Source organism: Rhinolophus sinicus, linkage group LG15 (assembly GCF_036562045.2).
Source record: "Rhinolophus sinicus isolate RSC01 linkage group LG15, ASM3656204v1, whole genome shotgun sequence".
Classification (NCBI taxonomy): domain Eukaryota; kingdom Metazoa; phylum Chordata; class Mammalia; order Chiroptera; family Rhinolophidae; genus Rhinolophus; species Rhinolophus sinicus.
The window spans coordinates 1,171,379-1,192,930 of record NC_133764.1 but is presented as its reverse complement, the minus strand read 5'-3'; the positions used below and the strand labels follow the sequence as shown (position 1 = coordinate 1,192,930).

General features: G+C 55.9%; 1 protein-coding gene across 5 annotated transcripts in view; it reads left to right on the top strand.

The window, feature by feature from the left end:
• Positions 1 to 21,552, top strand: part of RAI1 (retinoic acid induced 1) — a 118,586-nt gene that overhangs the window by 50,518 nt on the left and 46,516 nt on the right. Inside the window, exons 1-2 of one of the 5 annotated variants that reach the window (XM_074319791.1) lie at positions 12,130 to 13,313; positions 13,909 to 14,015. The exons of the other annotated variants lie outside the window; for them this stretch is intronic. The gene's annotated coding sequence lies outside the window, so the exon portion shown is untranslated. Of the gene's footprint in view, positions 1 to 12,129; positions 13,314 to 13,908; positions 14,016 to 21,552 lie in introns of those variants that run through there. 5 annotated transcript variants of the gene reach the window in all.

Below are 21,552 nucleotides of genomic sequence, written 5' to 3'. Positions count from 1 at the left end.
CCTTGCCAACACAGACTGGTTGGGGACACTGACAGAGGGCTTCTGCCCCTGTGTCCCCAGAACTTGACCCAGAGAGCCCTAGGGAAGGTGTTGAGGACGATAGTGTGTAAGTGTGTGTGGCGTGTGTCTGCGTTGTGTGTGCCTTTGGGTATGTTCTGTGCACTTGTGTCGGTGGAGCTGCCAGTGTTGAGAGTGGATTTTCATGCTGTGGGTGTGGTTGTGAGTGGTTGTGAGGGGTGGGCGTTTCCATGCACCGCGTTAGGTCTTGACCAAACACGAGTGTGTACACTGGGGCTGGTGGATGTGTTTGTGGTGACGGGGTGTATGTGTGGTGGGGGCTGTGCTGAGGCCCCACCGAGTCCTTTCTGGCCCCTCCCTTCCCACCGCAGCCCCTCTCACTGCTCCTGCCTCCGGGTCAGGCAGGCTCCCCATTGCTAGAAACTGATCGTCCATCGTCCCCGCTTCCAGGGACCGCGGCACCTGCCAGCCCCTGACTTCATCCTCACTCCTGTGACAGGAGCGGGCCCAGCAGAGAGTCCGAAGGACCACAGATACAAGGGAGGAAGAAGAGAAGGCTGCCCGGGCGCTCCTCAGCCTCCCTGGGAGACCCTGAAGGAAGTGGCTTCTGAGTTTCTGTAGCATCCGGGCCACAGGGGGAGACCTTTCTGGAGATACCACGGGCATTTCCAGAGACGGAAAGCTTTTAGAAATAAGACATGGTATTTCTGGAGACAGGATAAAGATGTTTCTAGAGACAAATGGAAAGCATTTCTGAAGGAGGGGTATTTCAGAAGGTGAAATAGGTCATTTTTGGAGGTGAAATAACATTTCTGGAGATAGGAGAAGGCATTTTCTGGAGTAAAGATGAGGCCTTTCTGGGTTGCAAACATTGTTAGAGAGGAAACATTTTTGGAAATGGATAATTTATAGAGATAAACTGTAGTACATCTGGAAGTCGAGTGTTTTTGAAGGTGATGTTGAAGTATTTCTGGAAACAAAATAGGACACTTCTGGATATGAGATATTTTTGGAGCTGAAATGGAGCATCTCTAGAGATGGGATGTGATGTTTCTGGAAGTGGAACACTCTTGGAGCTAAGATGGAGCCTTTACAGAGCACTGGCGTTTCTGGAGATGGATTATATTGGAAGATGAAAGAGGGATATTTCTGGAGATAAGATGGAACTTTTCTCGAGAAGCAACATTCTGGAGCTTGGAATTTCTGGATTAAAATAAAGCATTTCTAGAGAGGAAATGGATCATTCTCTGGGAAGGGACATTTTTGGATGGACGATGGGACAGTTCTGGAGATGAGGGGAGCATTGCTAAAGCTGGCTGTTTGAAGACCTCTTGACTAGATGGGGGAGGGTCTCACGAGGTGGGGGTCCCAAGAATGCCCCCCCCCACCCGTGACCCTTGTTTTGCAGGAGATGGGCCTAAGGTCCAGGAAGGGAGTGGCAGAGCAGGCCTTCTGGTGACCTTCCAGAGGCACCCTCTCCCCTAGACCTGGGCTGGAATCCCCTTCAGGGAGGCCAGAGCCCTCTCGGTCCTGTTCTTGGGGTCCCCACCCCCATCCTTGTGGGGCCCTGGAAGCCTTGCGGCTCACTGCAGGAACAGGCAGTGACTGAATGGTTAAATTTAATTTAATTCAATTTCCTCCAGCCGTCTGAGGCTTACTCCCCAGCCCCTTCTGCCAGGAGCCCCCACCCTTTCTCCGGCCCACCAGCACCCCTCCTACCCTGGAACAGCACTGAGGTTGGCCTGAAGGATGGGGGCTGACCATGGGCAAGGGCCTGGGACCTGCTTGGGTCCAGGCTGACCAGAGAGGGTGCCGGGCCACCTTCCCCCACTCCAGGGAAGTGGATATTGAGTCCTGTCATCACTTGAGCCAGCCTGGAGCCCTGGAGTAATTATTTCTCTTCCTTAATTGAAATTTCAGCCTCAGTGGTCCTGCCTCAGAAGTGTGAGGCAGGCACAGGGATCCTGCCCCTGCCCAGAAGGAGGAAGGCAGTGCCAACCTTGGTGGCCCAGGGGGCAGGAGGCTTCCCATGCCCCAGACACTGGTGATGGGCATGGGGTAGAGGGCTGCAGCTCAGGGAGACGGGGTCAAGGGTAGGCTTTGGTTCGGGCCGGTTATGGCAAAGTGCAGGTAAAAGGCTGCACCTTCCACCCTTGAGAGTTTGGGGGAAGGTTGAGAGGAAGAGGAGGGCAGCCTGAGGCAGGTGTGGAAATGGGGGCAGCCGGTGTTTCAGGCTTCCAGCTGAAGGCGTAGCGTGAGGGTGTGGACTACCAGGAGAACCACTACCTCCTCCCGGAAGGGGGGGGTCTGAGGGGTGGGCTGGGGGCTGAGTCAGGCAGAGCAAGCATGGCAGGAGGCCCAGTTCCTGGTTCAGGGCTGGGTGAGGCGGCTGGGCTGGCTGGTGGGGTGGGCTGTGGCTTGGGGGGTGGGGGCAGCTGAGGAGCCTGTTTTCCCAGCTGCGGTCAGGCTGGGAGGAGCATCCGGGCTGGGCTGGGCACTGGGTCACCACACACACACTCTCTGTCTCTCTTCCTCCCTCCCTTCCTCCCCACTTGGGTGGTCCCCTCAGGGCCTTGGGCCTGTCTGCTGCTGAGGGCAGAGGACTCCAGGGCTAGTAGGAAACCATGGGCTCCAGATGGGCCGGGGGCCACCACTCCTGGCTTCTTGGGGGCTCTGAGGTACAGGGGCAAAATGTCAAGGCTACCAGCTCCTCCCCACATTTGTCCAGACTCAGTCAATCCCAGACCCTATGGCAAGAGAGCAAGTGTGGTTACCCCCTGGCCTCTGGTGATCGCAGGGGGCCAGAGACCCTGCTTGTGGGCCCAGCACGGTCTCGTCTTCTGCACCTGAGAAATGAGCTCTGTAGTCAGCTTGGTGGGCGCTTTGGGGGCTAAAATGCCTGTAACGTGCTCAGTGCTGCCAGCTTGGGCGGCCCTTCTCACTGGTATTGTTAAAAACATGCTCAGGCCTGAGTAGGCCCAGCCTAGCACCCCAAACGTTTTAGGAGTTTGAGAAATGGCAGCAGCTGTCTTCAGTATTATTACTGGGGTGGTGTTTTCCTGACGCCCAGAAATGTCTGTGGGGGGAGCTCCCTGCCCAGGGCCTCCTCCACCCCCAGGGTGGGCAGATTTTGTGACAAGGGAAACTGAGGCCATTTGGCGTGGGGAAGGGGTGTGGGGAGCGATGGGGAGGCCGCTGTTTCCTTCAGGCACACTAGCACACGCTGGGCAGTCACACACCCATTAGCTGCTCTCTGGAAAAACCATTAAGGTGAGAGCTGTGTCCAGCAAGGCCTTAGCACAGCAGCTTGCCTGGCCCCTGGCTCCTAGGCGCTCATAGGTGGTCTGTGGTAGGGGGTGGGCTGCGGCCACCCTCCAAAGGGGAGGGGGACAGAGATGGCTAAAGAAGGGACAAGTCAGCCCCAGGAACTGGGGAAGTAAAGGTGGATGCAAATGAAAATGCACCATCCCTTTTGCAGTCCGTTTGCTTACAGGGAGAGGAGGAGGGCAGAGAGGGGGAGAGGTCGGGAGGATTGAGAAGCAGAGACAATGTGGCTGCACGGGGTTGGGGCTTGTGGCCATGGAGCCTGAGCGTGACCCAGCTGGGCAATGCCTGCTACTTGCCTGGGCTGTGGCCCCTCCTACCTGCAGAGCTGGGGCAGCTCTGATCTGTCTTAGCTCCAGACACGGTCCCACACCTGCGCCTTCCCCTGACCTCCAGCCACCCCCACTGGCTTCCCCTGACCTACTGCGTGAGTATTTTGAGGCCTTAAGCTACCACCTGCCCTTGGTCCTCCCTGTAGTGGGGAGCTAGGGGTTCTGGAGCCCCAAAGGCCACCTAGCGTGGCTTCCAGCAGCCAGCCCAGCCTGTCAGTCCTACTGAGCTGACCTTGTCACCTCCAGCCCAGACAGAGGGCAGCCCCCCTACACACAGAGCTGGCTGAGCTGACATGACTCACCTCACTGGTGCAGATCACGCCTCTCCCCATGGGCAGGGGAAAGGAGGGGAGACTCCTGATGCTGTCACGCCTCGCCGCTTCCGAGGGGACAGCCAGGGGTCCAGAGCTCAGTACCTCAGGGAACACGGAGGCGCCGCACCTACATGTGCCAGGCCCCGTGCTGCAGGCTTGGGCTTGGTGTCCACTGAGAGCCTGGGAGCCCTTTCAGGACGTCCACCTTTGGGGGAAAGGAGCTGTGCAGACAGAATGCACACCTTTGTCCCGAGCCAGGGCTGCCCCGAACTGCTCCCAGGGCCTCCCTTTGGGGAGGACCCTGACCAGGTGTCCGCAGCTCCTCCTCCATACAGAGAAACCCTAGGTCCCAGGGGCCAGTGATGTGCCCTCTTCCTCAGAAACACCTCCCAGTGGCTGAGCCCTACACAGCCACCTCAGGAGAATTGGGGTCACTGTCCCTTCTGTTTCTTCCCACTCACCCTAATGGAAAAGTACATCCCCTCTCAGCCTTGGAGATGGCCAGGTGGAGAGAGACCTGACTTTGTGCCAAGAGCTTCCTGTGGGTTGTCGTTAAGGCAGGGAGGCCGGGCTCAGAGAGTGAAAGAACGACCTCGGCCATGTGGCCAGCAGTGGCCAGGCTGGGCCACTCTGCGGCGTCTTCATACTAGCCCTTTGGTTGTGCCGCCCTGGGCCACGGCTCCCAGGCAGCGAGGGCCTGTGAGACAATGCTAGTTTTTGTGTTTATTTCTGACACCCACCCCGTCGCCCACCCCTGCAGGCCCCGGGACAGACCCCCATCTTGGCTTTCCCCAGAACAAAGCTGTCTCTGCGAGACGTGCCAAAGCAGAGGCTTCAATGAGAGCAGGTGAAAGGGAACTCCATCTCGCCTTTTGTTACTCAAGGAGGGAGTGAAGGGAATGGATTTGCCCTTGAACAGGGAAGCAGGGAGGCAGGGAGGTGGGGTGGGGACTTGCCAGGAGAGGGCAAGGGCAGACATACCTGAGATAAGGCACCCCACCCTCATTAGAGCATCAAGAGTGTGGTCACCATTTTAGAATTCAGCACACACATGCACTCACACACGCACACACTCACACATGTCATCCCCCCGCCCCCCCAGGTCCCCTCTAAACCAGGAAGGTAGCATCTGACCAGCAGAGAAAAAAAGAAAAGGAAAGAGAAAAAGAGATTAGTGGGAAGAAAATCCGATTCTGGAGTTACCTTAGTTACCAGCGCGGCCACCTTCCTGCGCAGGAGGACCCTCCCTCCTGGGCCCCTCCATCACCCCATTAATAAGACAGGGCCCTTGTTCGTGAGTTCTGCAGCAGAAAGGGAAGAATCAAGGACTTTTCAATAAGAGAGAACTCCCTGGGTGGTTTTGAATAGTTGCTTTTTGTGTGGCAGAGGCACTGGTCCTGGCTCTGCCCTGCCCACCTCCCTCCGCTGCTCCTGCAGCCGCCTGCTCAGGGGTCTCCAGATGGATGAGCTTGTTTCTCCGGAGCCCAATCCTTTATTGTTCTGCCTCTCCCTCCTGACACCCTCAGCTCAGCAGAGGCCATGGGCAGCCTTTGCATCTCAAGAAAGCAAGAGAATCCCAGAGGTAATTCTGAAAAGGCTTGAACCCGGGGAGTGGGGCTCAGTGCAGAGGTTCCTGCCCTGTTCAGGGAAACAAAGGCACACTCCCTGCATCCGGGACACGGTGCCTGCCACCTTGTCCAAGTCGCAGCCATTGCTGTGCCAGTGGAAGGGGCGTGAAAGGAGGAAAAAGGCTGGCCGAGGGGAGATGATGATGGAAAAGGGGGAGACAAGCAAATCTGTTTTATCAGACACTGCATATCTTAGGAAAGCACATTTCAGCTCTTCTGGCTGTTGGCAAGCTGGTCCTATCCTTTAATTTTCTAATAAAAAGGAATTACATTTGCTGAAAAGGCAGTAACCAGCTTCATGTCAGTGTCTCTTGTAGAGACCATAATTCCTATCTTGGGTGCCTGCCGGCTCAGGGCTGGGAGGTAGTCTCCTGTGTAGGTGACACTGTGTAGGGCGAAAGAGCATGGATGTTAGGGCACACAGCAGACACTAGATGGCCAACAGTGCCACATGGCTTTGCCCTGGGCTGTCCCCCCCCAGCCCCGCCGCAAGCTGTGGTTCCAGGCTTACTACCCAGGCCCCGAGACTCACAGCAGACAGTTAATGAATATTTGTGGCATTAATGAATGAATGAATTCTTACTGCTGAGACCTGGGGTAGCTGGAAGCTGATTAGAGGGTGGGATCTTTGTTGAATGAATGAATGCATGCATGCCTGCCTGCCCTGCAGTCTGAAGTCACCTATCTGGAATGACTTCACGAACCCTGCATCCCCAAGCCCCCTGGTACTGAATTCACTGGAAACTTTGCCAAAAATCATATCCTTTAAAAAACAACAATAAAACATGTGTTCATTGTTTTTAAAAAGAGGGAGAGGGAAAACAGAAGAGTGAAATCAGAAGTTTCCACCCCCACAGCTCCATTCCCCAGTCCCTCAGAGTCACGGGAGGACCCCATCCGTTAGCTCTTCCTCCTGTGTGTTTCTCGTCAGGTTTGGGGCTTTACTCCATAGGATCCTTCCACACACACTTCTGCAACTCCGTGGAGCTCCTCAGCCGTCCCCTGCCCACTCTCCAGCCTGGGACACAGGAAGCTTGCAGTAAGTTCTTATGTAAGGGCCCTGTCTCTGCAGGGTGGACACATGGACAGCTTTTTTGCTGTTACAAATACCTTCATTCCAGTCCCAGTTTTAAAGAAGCTCATGTGGGCAGAACACTTACTACACACAGGCACTTAATAAATGGAAGTCTCTGTGATTTGGTAGGAAATCTGTACTCGGTTCCATGCCTCACATATTTCTTGTATCCCTTCTGTGTGCCAGGGCCCCCAGGCCCAGGGGACCCCATGGTTCCAGAGGGGTGAGGAGACCCCTGAGCAGCAGCATCGGAGCCCAGCTGCCCGCCCCCTGCAGTTCATCTCTGTTGGCACCCAGGTACCATCAGACTAGTAGAAATGCCAGGGCATGTGGGGTGGCAGATCTCACAGCATTCTCTCTGGAGCTGCCTGCTGACCTCAGTGTGCAGGCAGCCCCCTGCCCCTGCTCCACTTCCAGCTCCCAAGCGCCAGGCCATTGCGTTTCAGCCGCCTGGGACTCAGCTGGTCAGGCACTAGAGAGGGCACACACAGAAATGCCCAGCTCACCACGCCTGTCCTCGGCCTGCTTGAATCACAGTCCCAGGGATGGCCCAGTAGTCAGAATTGTAACAAGCCCCTTGGGTGCTGCTCACGCCCCCCAGGACTGGGGACCTCATCGTGCGTGGTGGGATCAGGGAGGCCTTGTAGGCTGGCCAGGGCCCAGTCCTCTGCAGCCCCCAGCTGGGCACTGAGAGAGGCTATGGCTGGGGTGTGGAGGGGAGATGGAAGTGGGAAGGGCACAGGGACCAGCAGGGGGTGTTGCTTCCCAAGACTCTGGTTTGGGCAGTGAGACCGGACACCCCTGTGTCCCCTGCACAGTTCTTTGCACGTAGTAGATACTTAAGAAACTTTCCTGACAAACATGAGTGGCATTTGTATATATGCTGACATTGGGGTCCCTGTGGGACTGTCAGGGTCAGCCCCACTTTCTGACACCCAGCTTTGCTGGGGGAGACCTAGCAGCCATCTGGGGTGGCATGGAGTTCGGGTTCCCCCCAGGTTCCAATGCCAGCCCATCTGCCCTGTGCTCAGCCTCCATTGGCTGTTCCATAAAGTGGGCCAAATGGGCCCAGCACACCCAGGTGGCCGTGAGGGTTAGCACAGGGAGGCAAGGCCCCTGCAAGAACAGGGCCCATAACAAGCTATTTCCCTGGGCCCCTGGGCAGTCTTGGTTTTCATTCAAAGTCATTTTTTAATTACAAAAGGAAAGAAAGGATGGTTGTAAATAGAAAAGGAAAAAATGGAGAGACATAAAATAATAGGTCAAAGCCCTTCTCCAGGCTTCCCTGGAGGTCATTGCTGTTTCTAGTTTAATGTGGGCTTTTGGGTCTTGTTCTGGTGCATTTGTGTGCGCACACTGAAATCATTGAGCACCTGCTGTGTGTGGAGGCCTGAGGATTTGCTGGCGACTCAGACTTGGGCTTTGCCTTTAGGGGGCGCTCTCAGACCCGTTGAGGAGGCTGGTAAACTGATAACCCTTTGCTGGGGAAGCTGGCTGTGAGGTGATGAGGTAAGAGGGGTGCTCGAAGGAAGGGGATAACTGTGGGTGGCCGGGTGGGTGGGAAATCAGGAAGGGCCTGTACAGACGCTTGGAAGTTTTTAGGTAGAGAAAATGAGAAGGAAGCATGGAAGAGCATTCGAGGGAAAGGAACACGGATTTAGGGGGTCCCTTGCCTGACTGCCAAGTCAGCCCCCCCCTGTGAAGTTCCCACGTTGGTGGTGGTGGTGGTGGTGGTGGTGGTGTGGTGTGTGGGAGGGGCAGGCTGGAGGAGGCACAGGCCCTCGGAGACCTGGGCCAGAGATTATGCTTTATTCTGTAAGTGATGGGAGCCACTGTGACGGCTGTTAAATGGGCAGTGACCTGGTCCGGTGTGTTTGAAAACTCTTCTCTAGCAGAGCTTTCAGGAAGGTGAAGGGGTCAGGGGGCACCCCCGAGAGGCTGGGGCGGTAGTCTGGCATTGCAGCAGCGCCCTGGACGTGGTGGGAGGGGAGTAGCGAGCTCTGAGGTGGGGTGGGAGCGCTGTGTCAGCAGCGATTGGGTGCGGGCGGGAGGGTGAGTCAGGGTCAGGATGGTGAAGGGACCGTGTGAAGCCTGACTGGGGCGGTCTGAGTGACTCCGGAGGCCCTGCCTGAGAGGCCTTCCTCCTGGGCTCCAGGAGCCCCTGCCTCTCAGGCCTCCATTCCCCGCTCCAGGGCAGAATGCTCTCCACCCGCACCTGTCAGCCCCGGAGCTGCAAACAGCAGTGGAGGGGAGGAAGGCTTTGTGCCTCCCAAGTCCTCCTCCAGGGACGAGGGTGATGACCAAGCCGGCAGCTGCCCCACTGGTGCCACTGCCCCCACCCGCCACCCTCTAACGCTCAGCTGCTCCCCAGAAAGAAAGACTTGTCACAAAGGCAGGGAGGGAGGGAGAGGACACGCTTCCTCATTGCAGCCCATCTGGGAGCCCACATTATTTTCCTGATTCAAGGAAACATCTGTTCACGCCAGGCAGTAGACCCAGGAGGAGGGGACCCGCACAGCAGTCCCTGGCGCTGGGCAGGAGACTGGAGAAACTGGACTGAGCCTGAAGCCCCTGTCCTGTGGGGTTTAAGACCAGCCACCACCGTTGTCTGCTCGATTTGCACCTACCCACTCACTACCTGCCGGCCTGCCTGCCTGCCTCTGTTCTTCTGTGGACTCCTGGTCAGGTGCTTCAGCTGCCTCCTTAAGATGCCTGTGGCTTTCACTGCCCCCACCCCCACGCCCCCACCTACAGGGCTCCAGAGTCAAAAACTGGAGCCTCCCCCAGAGTGCCAGTGTGTTTATTGAGGGACACCTTCGTTATTTCTCTCTCTCTCTCTCTCTCTCTCTCTCTCACACACACACACACAGTCACACACACGAGCCAAGCCATGTTTTTGAAAGATATGGCTGCCAAACTGCATTTATTACACAATGGTTAATATATAGCCCCTATTTCTTATTAGTCAAAGACATCTATAACTGCCTCTCTGAGCTTTGGGTGAGGGGAGATAGCCAGTGGGGCCCCAAGCTGACAGCCGTCCAGCCCAGAGTAGGGGGACAGCTCGATTTGTGTCAGTGTGGCCTTGTTTGGATAAATGTACACCATCTCTGAGGTTCCTAGAGGAAACAGACAGCTTGTGGACCCCTACACACTGCCTTCCCAAGCCCTGGAGCCTCCTGGGATAAACCCCCTCCCCAGACATCTCTGAGCTCAGGCCGACCCCTTGGCACTTGGCCACGGGCTGACCAGCAGCTTGGCAGCGGATAAAGGAGATGGGGTGGGCCTGTGCCCATCCCTGGAAGCTGCCGTTAGTGGCAACCTGGGGAGGGGCCAAAGTTGGAGGGCAGCTGACAGAGGACTCTCCTGGCAAGCTGGTCCTGAGCACAGAGGCTGAGCGTTGGGTTCTGGGACATTTGAGATGCTCATCCTTTCGCCTCCCAGGGCATGGCAGGCTTGTGTTTTCAGTTCAGCCTTTAGGACACACAAGGAGGCCAAGGTAGGACCTGCGCCATCCACCCTTTTACTCAGTCATCCAACACTGACCATGCGGCCTGGCACCCACCAGGAGTTTGTTTCCCTGCCCTCGAGCTGTTCACAGTCTAGTGGGGATGGGAGCAGATGCTCAAACAAGTCATTGCTATCTCGTGTGGTGTCATACTAGGGGTTGCCCAGGGAGCCAGAGACCTAACCCAAACTGGAGGGTGTGGTCAGAGAAAGCTTCTCGGAGGAGGTGATGTTATAAGAAGATTGGTTGATTTGGGGCGGGGGGGGAGGGGTTGTCTACTTTTTAAATGAATACTTCATGCCACATGCCATTAGGTGTTTTTCACATATGTTGTCGTGTTTAATTTGCACCAACAACCCTGTGAGGCAGGAAATAGCTTCCACATGTTGTCAGTGAGTAAGCTAAGGATCAGAAGGGAGATATCCTGGCCAGATTGCTCAGCCAGGATTAGAACTCCAAGTGGTTCTTAAAAGACGACAGAAAAGATGTAGGGGACGGGAGGTGAGTTTGGCATACCTGGCGGAAGAAACAGTGAATGCAAAGCGTGGCAGTGGCAGCAGCAGGGGCCTGGAGGTCTGTGGTTGTGGAGTAAGCAGAAGGGGGCTTGCATCCTGGAGAACCAGGAATGCTGGCAGCAGACAGCCAGGGAGCCATGGCCGGTGTGTGAGTTGAGGGAGGGATGTGGTCCCACTGCACGTCACGGGGGGCTGCAGCTCTTTGGCAGACGTCCCCTGCCACGCATCCCCCTGCCTGCCCTTTGAGGTATTTGGCAGCAAGCACACCTAGGTCTGGTGTTTCTCTTCCTTCTCCTTACCTCAGGAGGCAGCATCCAGATTGGCATCGAGCATCAGGAAATGCCCCGCACATCAGCCCCTGGGGGCCTTCCAGACTTCCCCCAAATCCTGCAATGCCCATCTCAACTCTTCTTATCTGGAAAGAGGATGAATGGTGGCCAGCATCTGCCCGTCAGCAGAGAGTTCCCACTCTTAGCACCAGCTTGCTGAGGTGCCTCCAGGGACAGTCCTGCCCACTTCCCCAGAGAGCCAACACGTCCGCTGCTGCCTAATGGCTCTCCTGGCTGGAGACATGGTTGATATTTAGTCCATGTGGCAGGAGCCCTATTAGCAGCAGCCCTCCCTCCTTGCTCTTGCCTCCTGAGCCCCAGAGACAGCCCTGCTCACCTCCTGAGCCAGTGTTACACACACACACACACACACACACACACACACACACACACACACCCCACAGGCATCAGGCCTTTCTGCCCACTCTCAGTAATAGCCGGAATGAACAAGCACCCAGGAACACTTCTCATATGGTCTTTTCTCCTGAGATGTAGAGCTGCCCTGTGAGACAGTGCTGTTAGCATTGCCTCTATTTTAAAGATGAGAAAACTGAGGCTCAGAAAGGGGATGTGAAGATAGACCATGGGAACTCATTGCCCCCCCCCCTTGGTTCCAGGAAGTGGACCATGTTCCCTCCCACTGCAGGACCTTTACTGTTGCTGGTCTTTCTGCCTCGAGCTCTCCTTCACCCCTTCTCTGTTCTCTCTTCTAGATCCCATCTCAGGGAGGTCTTCCTGCCCCAGTTCCCCTGCCTTTAGGATTTACTAAGGATGGCCTTTCTCGACACACTAAGCTCCGTGAGGGCAGAACTCACCCCTTCTGTATCCCTAGCACCCGGCATGAGGCATACAGAGCCCATATGCCTTCATAAATATTTATTGAAGGAGTAAAATGAGCGAGTGGGTAAGTGAACTCCTGTGCTAGTTGCAGTAACAGACAAACCCTAACATTTCTAGAAGTTTATTCTTCATGCAGGACGGTAGCAAGAGTTTCTGGTTGGTGGATGGTTTCCTCTAAGAGGTGATATGGCTCTGCCTTCCTCTGTAACCTCAGCACAGGCCTCATGCCTGGGGAGGGGGGGGGGGGCATCATTTCCACTCACATTCCAATGGCTTGAACTCAGTCATATGACCATGTTCAATTGCAAGGGAAGCTGGGAAATATAGTCCAGCTGTGGCTGTACGGAGGCGGCACTGGTTTTGTTGACTCCAAAGCCTCCATCCAGGTTATTACATTGGTCTCCAGAGGTGACCTTTACCAAGTTCTTACCTTAGTTCTAAGCACTTTTCTCGCATTGGTTCATTTAGTTTTCACAACAATCCTGCAAGGTGGGTATGACCATCAACCCCCCTTACAAATGAGGAGGCTGAGCTGAAATGACCTGTTAAGCAGCAGAACTGACTGGAAGACCCTTGGTGTCAAGTACTGTCACGCACTGCTTCCTTAGGTTCCGCCTGTCCTAGGTCTTTCCTAGAGACACCACCAGTGTCCAGGTGAGGTTCTTGTCTCAGAGCCTCTGCACAGCACACACTGCGGGCATTTCAATAGGCAGGCCCGTGTCCAGAAGAAATGATCTGTGTGCAGGCTGAGCTACAGTAGTTGGCTTCCCTTTTTCCTGGTCTGTATGAGGGTTATGCCCTGGGTCAGGGATGCATCAGGACTCAGCGTTCTCCATTGTTTCAGCTGTGCATTTTTGGAGGGCTCCCGTTCCTTTCTGCCTCACCAGCTCTGGGCCTGTGCCAGGCACCTGTGGGTGGTGGCGTAGGCAGCACTCACTCTCCCACACAGGCTACTACCCACTGGCCCTTTCCTCCAGGTTTTGTCTTCGTGGTGCCTTATAATTGACAAGTGCTCTCCTGCCACTTAGCAGCTGCCCCTTTCCTCCTCTGGGAAAGCTGCAGGGGGTATTGGTCAGTGCTGTGACAGAGTCTGTATGGAGGGCCTCACCAAGGAATGGCACCTCACCATGCCACGTAGCCCAGGCTTCCAGAGGAGGCCACATTCTGTCCTTGCAAACTAAGGTGGGAGTTTGTCAGATTGAGAGATGGGAAGGGCACGCCAGGCCGAGGGAACAGCTTGTGCAAAGACTGAGAGAACGTGGCTTCTTGGCTCCTGTCTCTGCCTTCGCCCCGAGAGCCAGGTTGTTGCCCAGACCACGGACCAAGGTCCTTCTTACCTACACTGAAGATGGAATGTCTCCTAGTCTGTGGAGGACGAGAGGAGGCCTGGGAAGACAAGGAGGAAGAGGAGGGAAAGAGCAAAAAGGAAGGTGAGGAAGGGAAAGGAGCAGGTATGGACTGGGCTCAGCACCTGCCGAGGCCCAGAGGGGTCCCGATCTCCTGGCTGTTACCTCACAGGCCTCGTCTCCTCCTCTCCCCTTGTCCCCTTAGCCATGGACACGGTGTCTCCTGAGTCTCCTTGTGCTCACTGATGCCTCGGGTCTGCACTGGCTTTGCCCCCTCTAACTGCAGTGCTCTTAGCGCAGTAGCCACCTAACTCATTCCCTCTCCCCCCAGAGGTTACCTCCTGATGAAGCCCACCAGGTCACCCTATTTGAAACTATGAACTGTCTCCTTCCCATTCCCTGCTGTCTTCGTTCCAATCTCTGTTTTCTCCAAAGCCCTGAGTCACTTGCTCACGGCTGGTACAATGTATTTATTTATACTTTTGCTTATTGGCTACGTCCCTTCCTACGTCCCTTCCGCACCCCCTCTCCTCCCAACATAAGTTATCCCAGGGCAGGTTTGTTTTTCACTTTCTTGCTCAGTGGTGGATCTCTAGCCCCTGAACATAGTAGGCTCTCAGTAAATGTTGAAATTAATGAGCGAATTCAGCCCTGGGCAAAATGTGACCCCATTTCACAGGCAAAGGAGTGGAGGCCCCGGGTGTCGCAGCCACGAGGTGGGGGACGCACAGCGCACCACGCGAAGGACACCGACGGGTCTCTGCAGCCTGCGCCCCCAGCCAGCGGGTCAGTGCCGGAACTGGGCGCGGGGCGGTGCAAGGGCGCAGGTAGTCATGGTTACAGCGCCGGAGATCCCTTGTATTTTCTGCCTTTTGTGTTCGCACAGGCCCCAGCCCCCAATCCGGGCCGCCGCCCTTGATTGGCCGTCACGCTCCGGAGGGGCGGAGCCGCCCCGTGAACCCCGCCTGGCCCCGGAAATAGGCGGGACCAACCCTTGTGGGCCGGGCACCCGGGCGCAGCGTGTCGCACCACTGGCACGCGAGGCCTGTGATTAACACGCCCTCGCGGGCGCGGCGGCTGGAAAAGGATGGGGCTCCCGGGGCAGTCCCGCCAGGGCGTGACTGGGGGCATGAGTGCACATTCATGGCGGTCCTTGAACAAAGGACGCCTCATATCCCACGCTCTGTCTCTTGTTTTTTCTGGTCCCCTGGAGTCTGAGAGAGGCCCGACTGGGCCCGCGCCCTCTGTTCCTAACGCCAGCACTCGGTGCCCTGCCAGCCTGTCCCTAGGGGCAGACCTGTCCCCAGGGGCCAACCACCATACTTACCACGCTGGCCTCTGCCACCCCTTCCTACCACAGGGCCTTTGCACATCATTCTATGTTCCTGGGAACTCTTAAGTCCCTTTTCTTGGTCCATCCCTCCTCCCTCCTCAGGAGCTTCCCACAGAAGACCACCCCACCCACTCTGCTTAGCACTTGTCTCCCTTGCAATTGTACCTTTGTTTGTGCTTCCTCCTCCCACACCAGACTGAGTGCCATCAGGGCAGGGGCCTTCCTGTGGCCTGACACACAGTAGGTGCTCAGTTTACATTGTTGAATGAATCCATTCATCTGGATGCCCTGAAGTCCTCCTTGGCAGGCCCAGTGCTGGACGCAGGGACTTGAAAGAAAGGGAGACAGATGCCCCTTCACTCCCAGACACAGAAGAGCTTGTGTCCAAGGCCAGGTCATGGAGTGAGTGTCTGGCCTGGACCCCAGGCCAGAGGAGCCTCATTTGGTGTGTGCCCTTGGTGAATAGTCCACTGTGCTATCCAGATGGGGAGTCCAGGGGCTGGCCCTAATTCAAGAGGTAAGCACGATACAGAAATGGGTTGGTGAGGGCTGCTCAGCACATGTTGGGACCAGAGATGCCTGGAAAGCCTAGCCAGCTGACTCCTTCTTTGTGGAGCACTCCCTGTGCCCTTCCTTGGCTTAATAAGGTGGGGGTGAGAAAGCCTCCCTGACACCTATGCTCACGGCACTCCTACAGCAAAAAGAGAACTAGTCATGAAGTCGGTTACACAGTTCTACATGGATACCCCTTTCGGGTTTGTTTTGTTTTGTCTTTTTAAACTTTTATTTATTTAAGTGTGTTTTTCCAGGGCCCATCAGCTCCAAGTCAAGTAGTTGTTTCAATCTAGTTGTGGAGGGGACAGTTCACAGTGGCCCATGTGGGGATTGAACCGGCAACCTTGTGGTTAAGAGCACCGCGCTCTAACCAACTGAGCTAACCGGCTGTCCCCCCTTTTGGGGTTTTGATGAACTTTGGGGTATTTATATTGTTCCCCACTAACACCAAAGGAAAAAAAATACCATACAGCAAAGCCAATAACAATGTATTAAATCAGAGCATTGGGAGCTTTGGTGCGTTTTATAAACCACCCTGAGTTTATACCAGGGGAAATTCCTGGGCTCAGGCCACTCCCAAATCACAGATTTTAAGGGATGGGGCCTGGGAATCTGTCCTTTTTCAAGCCTGCATGTTTTTTATTTTTAATTTTGTTTTTTTGAAGATTTTATTGGGGAAGGGGAACAGGACTTTATTGGGGAACAGTGTGTACTTCCAGGCCTTTTTCCAAGTCAAGTTGTTGTCCTTTCAGTCTTAGTTGTGGAGGGCGCAGCTCAGCTCCAGGTCCAGTTGCCATTGTTAGTTGCAGGGGGCGCTGCCTACCATCCCTTCTGGGACTAGAGGAATTGAACTGGCAACCTTGTGGTTGAGAGCCCACTGGCTCATGTGGGAATCAAACCAGCAGCCTTCAGCGTTAGGAGCACGGAGCTCTCACCGCCTGAGCCACCGGGCCGGCCCCAAGCCTGCGTGGTTTTGATGCTCAGTATCTTAAGTCCAATTTTTGAGAAATGGAATGACAAATGTTTGTATCCCCAAACTCTTTCAAACCCCTTCCCAGCCTCTGACAAGATGCCTCTGCCGTCCTCTATCCCAGACCCTCAGCCTAGATTCAAGTCTAGATTGAGGGGACTCTGAACCCTTTGGGAATTGGGGGGAAAAAACTGAATTTTCTTCAGAAAAATGTGCTTGTGCACACACATACACACAAACTTTGCATTTGATTTCAGGAAGTTCTCACACCAGGATTGAGTAATCTGAAACTCAGGGAGACGTCTGGGGAAAGGCCTCCATGCTGACGCTCACCTGAACCTAGGACTAAAGTGTACAGTTGTGTAGGTTGTACACTGCACAAGGGTTCCTGGCAAAAATCCCGTCTACACTCTACTGGCTAAAGCTGTGCAGCCCGGCACACGGGGTATCTTTTCCTATTTTGTACAAAGACATCATTATGTCATGGCTTCAACTCCTGTCTTCACTTGCCCTCCTGACTCCCATGACAACTCAGGTTAGCAGCACTAATGAAGTTACAGAAATTAATGCCATTATCACTGACTAGCTGATCTGCCATGAACTCCATTATTAAAGCCATAACAAATGACCTGGCAGCCCTTACCCGCTAATGCTTGGTTCCTAGTGCGCCCAGAGTCCTGGGCTTTTATTGGGCGTTGGTCCACAGGCCTCCCTTGGGATAGGAAAATGGTCAAGGCAGTTGGGCCTGTCTCTCAGCAGAGAGTGGGAGAAGAGTGGAGAGGGTAGCACCTATTATACAAGTATTTATCCAATAGACATTTATAGATCAGAAAAACTGAGTACTGGTAATTTGGAGTGGAGAGGGAGGGTCTGCCTGTCTGGGGGGACTTGAACACACGTTTTGGAGTAGGAGAGGGAGGAGACCAAGTTAGGGGAGATGTGTAGCCAACGCCATACAGCTCATGCCATGCAGCTGGTGTGAGGCCAACATAAGTGACACCAACTCTTGGAAGCCCCCCCGGCCTTCAGGCTGCTTAGAGGCCTGCTTTGGGCTCACAGCCTGGACTTCCCTGTCGCAGTGCTGTACCCTGGTTTGGCAGGCCTGGTCATGCACTGTTTCTCCCACAGCCTGGCAGCGTCCCAGTGCTGGACAGTGAGCCCTACACACCGGGTCTGGTACATAGCATAAAACACAGCTTCGTTGAATGAATGAGTGAGTAATAAATGGCTGAGTAAGTGGGCTCTGGGCTCCTAGACAACCATAGGTGAAGACCTGGCAAATGGGGTCGGTGAGGGCAAGGAAGCCTGGGGTGGGGGGTGGGGGCTGGAGCAGAAAGGAGAGGCGCCAGCCTGGGGTTGACCAGAGGCCAAGGAAGCATGGGCGCTAGAGCCGACTTGAAGGGCGAGTTGGCATTTCCTGTTTGCCGAGGCCCCGGCGGCCACCCTCACTGGCCTCCCGTCCCAGCTCCGCCTGGCGCAAGGGCAGCGTGGCTCGGACAGTGAAGCTCTGGGAGGCAGCGGCTGCCAGGCAGTGGGGCCAGGCTCTCCACACTGGGTCTCTCTACCGGAGACCCTCAGAGCCTCCAAGGAGTAGTTCCCTTCCCACCTCTCGGCTGGGACTCCTGCCCTCTGGGGACTGAGGACCCTGGAAATGTCAGGGGTCATGGCCTCTTAAAGCCCCCTCCCCAGGCAGCACTGAGCCACTATCAGTCAGGGTCGTCACCCACAGGGGTGCTTCCCTGACTCAGAAAAGAGGGCATCCCCCAGAGCTTTTCCTGAGTAGCCATGCTGTCGCCCAGCCCCTGCACCCTCACACGTGACTGAGTCACCCCGTGGCTCTCTGAATAAAGCCGAACTCCTAAACTGGCACTGGAGCCCCACTGGACCCTCTTGTGTAGGTAGTAATCAGTGTGTCTCCTGAGGTATGCCCCCCCCCCCCAGGTGGGGACCTTGTCTGGTTCCTCAGTGTCCTCAGCATGTCCCCCATAGAGCCTGGCTCAGAGGAGGGCCTTACAGAGTATTTCAGGAATGAATGAATAAATGAGCGATGCCCATGATTCCTGCAGGGACTGACCTGGAAGGACCACCACAGGGGTGGGGTGTGGTCTGGCGGGCAGGAGGCCTTACCCCGCAGGAGAGGCCGCTGCCTGGTTGCGGAGTCCAGCGGCCCTGTCAGCACAGGCAGGGGTCTCTCCAAATCCCAGGGGAGCAAGGTGGCCATGTCTACCAGGGCGTCCTTCATGCTCCCCATCTTTGCATGGGTCCCAGCCACTCAGGAGGGCCAGAGCAGCCCTCCATCTGGGCTGTGGGTGGTATTCAAAGGTGTCTGTGTCCTGGCTCCTCTTGGGACGAGAGCTCCAGGGTTGCCATCTGAGGGTGCTCTGGAGCCTGGGACGTGCAAGTGCCCAGCAGGGGCCTGGTGTTGAGGGCGGCCGAGGATGCCTGAGCACAGCACGAGTGGATGAGTAAATGGGTGATCAGAGGTGAAGGGAGGGCAGAAAAGAGGGGAACTCATGAGTGTAACTAGACGTTCCTATGCCCACTGCTGGTCCCATGCCCACAGGTGCCCTGTTCACTAGATCGGGAGGGCTGGGTTTACACCCTCGGCACGACTCACTCATTCCTTTAACCGTTTAGCCTTCAACAAGAACCCGTTGAGCACCTACTATGTGCCAGGCTGTCTTGGGTGCTAAGGGCACGGTGGTGACCAAGACGGACAAAAATCCTTGTTTGTGAAGCTGACACTTGAGTTGGGGGACACTGAGCAAAGCAGCTCAGCCAGTTGATAATGAAACAGGGAGGGGGCTGGGGGCTGGGGAAAGGGGCTGGTGTCGAGGTGTCGAGGTGGTCAGAGCAGGCCTGTCTCTGAGCAGGCCCCGTTTCCCCGCAGGCGGCAGTCTTCTCTCCTGTTGAATGAGAGTGATGGCCTCACCTGGGGAGAGTGGTGCTCGGGTCTTAGCTGTTGTCATCGTTACTAACAGCACGCCCACAGCCCTTTCGAGTTTGTGGGCCCTCATGTGCAGCCCCAGAGGTGTCAGTGGAGGGTGGGGGCTGGGGGGTGGTCACTGTTCTCTTGCCTGTCCCGTGGCTGCTTGTGGGTCCACACTAGGCCCATGCTGAACACTGGGCACTAAAGCCCTACAGAAACTCCTATCCCTGTAGGGGAAACAGAGGCCCTGGTGGGTTCAGGTTCTCCCACCCGGGTGGAGCCATTTCGGTGAGGGCTCCTGGACGTGTTCAGGGTCTGAAGGATGAGGCAGGAGGGCCCTGAGCCCAGACGTACTCCATTTGTAAGTGGGAGATAGCGTAGCTTTTGGAGACAGCGGTTGAGGTGAGGGTTGCAGTCTGGGTGTTGGGGTGCCGGGCCCTGAGCCCAGTTTCTCTAGCCCAAAGACTGGGGTCAAGGGGTTCCAGAGAGGACAGAGTCCATCTGGCTGCCGAATCAGAAAGATTGCCTAGCCTGGACTGAGGCCATGGAGGGTTGGAAGAGGCAGGAGGAATTCCAGGTGAAAAGACCAGCATGGGTTAAGGCGAGGACTGTGGCGGTGGGTGGGAAAACCCAAGGCAAGGCCCCTACCCTCCTTCAGACCAGCTCGATTTAGAGTGGCCTCTGCAGGGAGGGGGCGGTGTGTGCCCACGAGGCATGTCCACACAGTGTCTGGTCATGCAGATGAGAGTGGGGGGCTGACCCCAAGGGAGACGCTCTCTCATTGGCCTCCTGAACCTACAACAACCCCCGCCCCCCAGCCCTCGGGCTCTGTGGCTTCTCTGGGCGGGAGCCAGGCCAACAGCCCAGCTTCCTGCCCGGCCTCGCTCCTGCTCTCCGTGGAGGACTCCACAACAGCCGCCACTTGCAGCTAAGCAGAAGGGAAGTTGGGACTTGCATTTTTGCCTCCACAGAGCCTGTAATCAGCCCCACACAGCCCCCGCCACAGGCGCCCGGCCGTGCTGCTTCCGGAGACGACTTGAGCTACACCTGCTGGCCCTCAAAGCAGAAGCAGGAATCCATCAAAACAACCGGGCGTGGGGCGGGTAGGGCCCAGACGTAGTTTCTCCTCCTCTGGACTGAGGCAGAGTTGGGCATCTGAAGTGCCCGTGGTCCCGGCATTCTGGAGTCCCAGGGCTTTGTCGCTTCTCCCCTTGGGCCTTGGTTTCCCTAGCTGTCAAAGATGGCAGGGGGCTGAGCTCCCAGCTTGTGCCTCTGAGCCTCCTCCCTCATCTCTCCCTTTCCAGAGACATTATAAATCAAACGGCTTAGAACGTAAGGCATCAAAAATTCTGAAACCTTCATCTATTATTAACGCTGACAATAAATTCCCCCTCCGAGCGTTTTACATAGCAACTGTTACCAAGACTCGCTGGTGGAGCTGCCACCCCAGCCCACCGCAGCCCACAGCTCTGGGCGGGATGGCGGCCATCACCCTGCCATCACCACACCTGTGCCGGCTGGTCACCACCTGGGCACCCACCAGGCTCTCCCCTCTGGTGGATGGGAGGGAGCTCCTGGCAGGGGAAATGGTTGGCTTCTTGCTGAAAGGGGGCCCAAGCTGCTCTTGGTAAGCCCTGCTGTGGCACATGGCAAAGAGAAGGGGCCCACCGGCCCTTTGGTCAGTGATGGGATCCGGAAGCCTCCCCTTCTCGCTGCCCCAGTGACAGGAGCCCAGTGAGATGGAGGACAGGAAAAGGCTTCATAAACTGTAAAGGGCTGTGCAGGTGTTGTTTACCGACTCTCCCACCTGTCAGCTAGACGTGCCTGAGTGCCTGTTTGTCTGCAGGCAGTATCTGGGCACCAGGGATTTAAAACAAAGACAAAAGGCCCAGTCCCTGTTGCGTCTGGTTTGGTAGGAGACAGACACATCAACCCTAATTGCATTGAGTGAGATAATCAATGTGTGTACAAAGAGCAGGCTCAGGAAGGGGAAAGGCAATTAGTGGGGTCTGGGGAAGGGGAAGGATCAGGAAGTGTTCTTCACAGGGGCGGGTGCCTGGGCAGGGTTTGGAAGGATGAATACGGGTGGTCTGCCTGTTCTGGACAGAGGGCTAGCATGTGCAAAGGCCCAGGGGCAAGCCCTGTTGGCAGGGGGGCTGTAGGCTGACCTGTTTTGGTGGAAGAGGGGACCTGAAGGAGGGAGCAGGGATCAGAGGATGCAAAACTGTGGATGCAAAACTTGGGGAGGGGCTGTTTATTTGGGGACACTGGGGAACCATGGAAGGTTTTCAACCGGGGAGAAGCAGAGTCAGGTTTCGGTTTACAGAAGAGCCATGACGTCTTCTGTTTCCAGTGTTTAGGCACCCAGGGGTGGGGGTTAGCTAACGTTTACAAGTGTCATTAGCACCCTCATGGGTCTGGAGACATGTGAATACTTGTCCAGGTGGGACACAGAGGAGGCAGCCCTCTCTGCAAGCTGTTATTATGCACTTGCTGTATGCCCATGCCCTGCCCTATGGTCCCTGCCCTGGGGACC